Here is a 6,510-nt window from a genome sequence, read left to right on the forward strand (position 1 = left end):
CGGTGGGGAGCCTTGGGGGAGCCGCCGCCGCCCCCCGGCCCCGCAGAGCCCCCGGCCGCGCCCGCGGGATGCCCCCGCAGCCGGAGGGCTCTCGGTGGCCCCGCTCTCGGGGGCTCTCGGCGGGCGATGCTGCCGCTCCCCTCCGCCCCGCACRGAGCCCCGGGAGCCGCCCGAGCAGGTGGCAAAACAGCCGGCGAGGGGATGCGTTTCCTTCCACGCCGGGCTCCCCGGTGGCATTTTTGGGGCGCCCTAGCCCGGAAAGTTTGGAGAGCGTTTTTGTGACACCAACCCGGCTCCTTGCTGGGGGGAGCCGCCAACATCAGCCCGGCACGGGGCTGTTCCCAGGGCCACGGTCACCCCACGCTGCCTTCTCCGGGCGGGATAGCAGCGGCCACCCAAAACCAATGATTCTGGGAGCTGTTCCCTCGCCTCTGCTATGTTTTGCAGCAAGCTCTGCCTTCTCCCTTCTTTCAATAAATAATTACAAACCCACCAATATATTAAAGCCTGTCTTTTCACACGCTGAAGGTATTTACACTTTCATATATGCCAAGTCTGAGTTATTATTCTTTCTTTCCCCTAATGGCTGTGTCAGTGTCAGATTCCTATCAGAGTAAAATAATACATCCCAACCTCCCGCTGCTCTTTCTTTACCTCCAGGGATATTAATTACAGGGCAGGGTGCGGAGCCGGCAGGGAGCGGCAGCAGGGCCGCACAATCTCCCTGCCTTTCCCGCAGCCGGAGAGCAGCACCCGGCCACGGGCTGCGGGCTGGAAAACCTTTTGTCTACGTGCCGCGGCTCGCCGGGCTTGGAGAAACCCTTTTGAGACACGGCTCCAGCCAGGAAAACCTCTTCTCGGCCTTCCCGCCTGCTCCCGCCGGCAAATCACTGCCAGCTCCATCGCCATCCGCTTCCTCCCAGCCAGAGGATGAGGAGCGGTGGCTCTGCYTGGCTCTGAGCAGCCTCTGTGAGCGTCGGAGAGACCCGAGCAGGAGGGATGAGCCGATGGGAAACGCGCTCTCCTCCCCTCGCTTTCCCGCTTGGGCGCCGYGCCGATGGATGAGCCCAAATGCCCCTGCCCGGCGGGGTGGCCGGCGGTAAYGCCGCGCTCGGGTCAGCCTCACTGCTGGAGGAACTGCATTTTTATTTCCCTTCCTCTCTGGTGGAGTCTCCTCCCCGGATCCCCATCTCCACAGCGCGGCCGGGGGAGGCTTGGGAGGTTTGGAAGCATCTTCCACTGCCCTCTGCCGACACAACGAGCACTCAGTTTTAATATCCACAGCACCAGAAAGCCGGGCTGAGGTTCCTGGCCTGCTGGTTTTATTTCATTAAGCCCTTGCAAGCTGAGAGAGAAGGGGCCTGGGGTACCCCGGGTGGTGCACAGGGAAGCTGGGTCCCAAAATGTTCATTCCCAACAGCAGCAGAGGGAGGCTGGATTAAAAACAGCAGTGAGAGAATGGGAGAGCCCTTTGCCATAGAAATGGAGATTTCATCTCTGTCTCACGGACTTCTTCCCTCCAGAGGTGTAGAAGGTTCACACAGAGCAGGAAGCGGGTTAATATTTGTGGACCTTGAGCCAGACACAGGCACAGGGCACAGCATCCCTCCTGGATGTTGGACACATGGTGACCGGACAGAGCATTTTTTGGTACAGGTGTCACTGGGCTGGACTGGACAACACCAGTGAGACTGGGGAGTAAAAACACAGAGGGGCTGAAAAAGTGGGGGTTAAAAGTCTGGGCTGGGTGAGATGGTGGAGGTTTCATCCAGGAGGGAGGTGCAGCCTGGGAAGCTCTGGGAAGCTCAGGCAGGAGCTGCTCTGCTTGCTGTAAGACCATCCCACCCGGAGGTTCTGCAGCTTCATGACCACGAGATGAAGGAAACACTGAGGAAAAACAGATAAAGCTGCTCTTCCCTGGTTGGACTCAATGCTAAATTACCCTTCTGTGCCTGCCACATGGCTTTCCTCAAAGCCTTGAGCCTGCCAGCTTGGTGAGGGATGCAGTGGATGGCAGCAGCACAGCCAGGCTCTCCAGATGCACATCTGGCATCCCTGGAGAGCTGGCACCTCGTGTCACAGCTGATGAGCCCCYGGCCAGCCGGGCAAAGCGTGGCTGTCAGCAGCCTGTGCCTGGCTCAAATCGTGCTGTCAGAGCCTCTGCCAAAGGGATTGGCACCTGCACAGAGAGTGTGTCTGCTTCTGCAGCAGGGCACGAGTGAYCAATGCAAATATCCCTGCAAACACCTTGGGAAGTGTTGCAGGGGCACATGGCCTCAGAGAATACAAATTCCCAGGAGCTTTGTGACCTGGCTTTGTTTTAGTGACACAGGGACATGTAGAGCTGTCCTGAGGACAAAACCTCACTGACAGCATCTGCTGCTTGGCCCAAAGCTCTCAGAAAGCATCTCTGGTGGCGAGCAGCTCCCGGCAGAGACATTCCCATGCTGGGCACAGCCCTTGCTGTCATTAGCAATGCTCCTTTCTTTAGTCTTGAGTTGTAGTCAGACAGCTGCTACATCTGGCCTGGCAGAGACACTGCCCCAGAGGAATGAGTAGCTCGGGGACAGCCTTGGGGAGCTGGCAGCTCTCATTCACTGGCAGGGATGCTGGGATGCAGCGTCTGGAGCCCAAGGCTTGTCCCAGGGAGGAGGCAATGAAAGGACCAGCACCTCATAGCATCCTTCCTCTGCCCGACCTTCCCAATGTTGGGGATCAAAAATATTAGAGGTGGCATTTTTCCACCTTTTTAGCAAGATTAAAGTCAATTCTACATATTTTGGCTGAAAAACGAGGCAACTTAAAAATGCTGATGTGAGCAGTGTGTTTTCAGGGCACTACATGCCACCAAATCCCACATTTGGCTTCACTTTGGCAGTGGCAATCACAGCACYGCATTCACTGCAGGGGCTCCAGGCTCAGAGAGGGACACGGTGCTGTTCAGATACTGCTGCCAACCTGATTTCCTATGCAGTTGAGCAAAATCACTCTTTCTGTCCCAAAGAGAGGAACAGGGTGGATCTGTGTTGTCCTGAAGGGCTTCTGSAGCGGTGTAGCTGCCTGCTCACCTTCAGCCACCCAGCTGAGGAGGCGTGGAGGGTGTTTTCCGAACGTGCTTCACTGGTTTTCCACATTTCCTTTGAAATAGGAGCTACGAGGGCATGTTCCTGTGGGGAAGGGGAAGTTGAGCCCAGCCCCACCAACCCCAAGCGCGATGCAGCCGCCAGCTCCGCCGCGTAACCCCGCGGGACCCCGGAGCGAGGTGCCAGAGCTGCTGCGCCGATGGGAACAGCTCAAGCCGGCGCACAAAGGAGGCAAGSATCCAGCTGTAAATTAATATTTTATAGAACACCGAGAAAAATCAGAGAGGCTAATTACAGCGATAATCATCGCGGCCCGGAGGCATTTCCATGGAAGTCGGGAATTACCCAGGATTACCTCAGCCCTCGCAGCAGCCTGCGCGGGAGGCGAACGCGTGCGGCGGTGGCACGGCACCCGCCACCTCCTCCTGCGCCAAATGGGGGTCCACAGCCCAAAACAAGGGGCTTTGGCAGCCTCCTGGCACCCCAGTGCAGATGCACAGCCTTTGTTGTGCTGAGCTGAGGGAGGCGTGGCGGAGTTGAGGGGTTTGGGGCCGGGTGCTCACCTGGGCCGCACCGTGCTCGTTTGTCCCCAGTGCCACTGAGGTGGCAGCCATCGTTGACTACAAGCTGCTTAAAACCCCGAGGGGTTCATGGGATCGCTGGCAAAAAGTTTGTGGATGTGCCCCCAGGATAAGTTTTTCCTCTGGTTCATTAATTTGCTGTTATTAACTGATATTTGCATAGTTTATCCAGTGACAGAGTGAATTCCCYTGGGAAACAGAGAATTCCCCATCAGCTTCTCACCTTGAAGGGTGGGGCACTGCCCAACTCCATCGTGGCACGAAGTTGGCTCATGGCAAGCCTGGAATATCTCCATGAGCTGCCTGGCCAGGGGTTCTGCAGGCTCCTGTCCCACAGCCCAGGGCAAAGCCAGCCCAGACCCTCCAGGGGGAGCGGCTCGAGGAGCAGAGAAGCCGGGATGCTGCTGGTTTGTGCCCCTGAGCWGGAGCAGAGGGCACTGCTGGGCTGACACCCCCAGAAAACTCGGGTAAAACCTTCCTGTGCTGGGCACGGAGCTGGGAAGAGCCTGGGCTGAGGGTGCTGCTCAGGTCTGTGGGTGCTGCTGCCCGCCCCCTGCCCTCCCCACGCTGCAGCACCCCTGGAAACCGCAGARTCCGAGCACAAACCATCCCCCCCAGCCCTGGAAAGGGACGTTCCTAATCTGTAGCTGGTCAAGAGGCAGAGCGGCTCTGCAAGGACCCCCTGCTGACGGACCCGCCTTAGCACACGGGCCGGCCACCCCCTGAGGCTGTGGCCAGGATCTCCAGGACACAGGGCAGAGCTGGTGCTCCAGGAGCAGCTCCGTGCCTTTCCCTGCTCAGCCCTGTGTGTGAGCAGACAGCCGAGCTGTGTGAGACACCCTGTGCCCCCCAGCTCAGGTGTGTGGGGACTGACAGCACCCAGCGATACAGGAGGTGCTGTTCAGGGGCACTTGTGACACCTTTTGTGTTTGTCCCTGGCAGTTTCAGGGTTCATGAGGTGCTCACCTGCTCCTGCCACCTCCGGCGGCGCTGAGAGCTCCGGGGCTGTCCGAGCGAGGGCTGGGGGTCATCGAGAGCTGCAGGAGGGGACAGCTCTGTCCTCGGGCACAGCGTGCCATGGCAGAGGGGCTGCTGACCCCTCCCGTGCATGGCAGAGGGGCTGCTGACCCCTCCCGTGCATGGCAGAGGGGCTGTTGACCCCTCCCGTCAATGGCAGTCCCTCCCAGCCCAAGGTGAGTCCCCCAAACTCCTCTCTGGTGCTGTCACGGGCTGTGGTGGTCGTGGCAGCAGCATCAGCCTTCCCACCCTGACTGGCTGCACTTCTGGCCCTGTTCGGGACAGGGAAAGCTTTAACTTCGTTGTTTGAGATGAAAACACCTCTGGTAGCACCAGTTGGTGCACCAGCGCAGGGACAGTTGGCCAAGGCAGTCCACGATGAATCCAAAGCGCTCATCCTGAGTGTCTGTGCTACCCTGGCTGCTCGAGGAAKGTTCCAGGGACTCCTGCAGGAAGGGCTGGAGTGAGGGGGCAGCAGYCGGGGCTGCAGAGCTGCCCGAGCACCTCCGGGCACGGCAGAGCAGCCCTTAATCGCTGCCTGCGAAAGCGACGGGCYCTGGGTGGGACACAGCCTCGGGCCAGACCCCCAGGTCCAGCCCRGCGAGTGCTCAGGAGATGGCAGCCGTCCCTTTTGGGGTGTCCTCGCCTGTTTKCTCTTCCCGAGGAGCACCGGGAGCTGCGCTCGGGGCTGCGGGAGCAGCAGCCTGATGTGCTGGGAATGAGGAGCTGCTCYCCGCCGCTGGATGCGGCGCCTTCCTGACAAACACGGCTTAATCCCGCCCTGGAGCGCTCCGTAAAGAAATCAAAGCGTGAGTCATCTCCCTCCAAACCTCAAACCGTGTCACAGATTATCCCTCGTGCTGCTCGAGTTCTTTCTTCCCCCACATGCCTCCGTGGAAAGGGAAGCGAACACGTTTCCCACATCGCAGCTCCCGCACAGCTCGAACCACCTGTCTCTCCTGGCTCGCTCTGCCCTCTAGTAGCGGCTGGATTTACAGCAATCCCGGAATCATGGAATCGTGGAATGGTTTAGKGTGGAAAAGCCCCCATCGAGCTCAGCCATTCCCACAGCACTGCCAAACCCACCACTCACCCATGTCCCCAAGTGCYACATTTACACATCCTTTATATCCCCTCAGGGATGGTGACCCCATCACTGYCCTGGGCAGCTGTGCCAGGGCTGGACAGCCCCTTCAGTGAAGAAWTTTTCCTTAACATCCAATCTAAACTTCCCTGGCCCAGCCTGAGGCCATTCCCTCTCCTCCTGTCCCTGTTCCCTGGAGCAGAGCCCGACCCCCCCGGCTGTCCCCTCCTGTCAGGGAGTTGTGCAGAGCCACAAGGTCCCCCCGGACCCTCCTTTGCTCCAGGCTGAGCCCCTTCCCCAGCTCTGTTGCCTTCCCTGGATATGGTTCGCCCCCTCAATGTCTTTCATGCAGTGAGGAGCCCAGAGCTGCCCCCAGGGTGTGAGGTTCTGTTTGTGTGAGTGCCTTCCTCTGYTGCACCACCAACCTCCAGCCTGGAGCTGCCCCTTGGCTGCCCTGACTGGGCAGGGGCACGGCCAGGGGGTTGAGGAAGGGGTGGGAGGGTCACTGGAGCCTGCCCTGGCTCTGCTGGCATCCCTGGCATGGGAGTGCAGCTCTCCTGGGCAGAGCTGTGTGGTTTTCCTGCAGTCTCAGTCCCTGAACGAGCGATTGACATCACTGGAAAATCCCTGCTGGGGCTGGAGTGTGGGCACCACCTGGAATGGGTTTGTTGTGGGCAGGAGGGCCTGAGCAGGGCAGGACCCTGAGGTGGGGTCTGGTGGAAGGTGTCCCTGCCCATGGGAGGGG

Source organism: Malurus melanocephalus, unplaced genomic scaffold (assembly GCF_030028575.1).
Source record: "Malurus melanocephalus ecotype Western Australia unplaced genomic scaffold, MMel_1.1 scaffold_120, whole genome shotgun sequence".
In the NCBI taxonomy this organism is placed as follows: Eukaryota; Metazoa; Chordata; class Aves; order Passeriformes; family Maluridae; genus Malurus; species Malurus melanocephalus.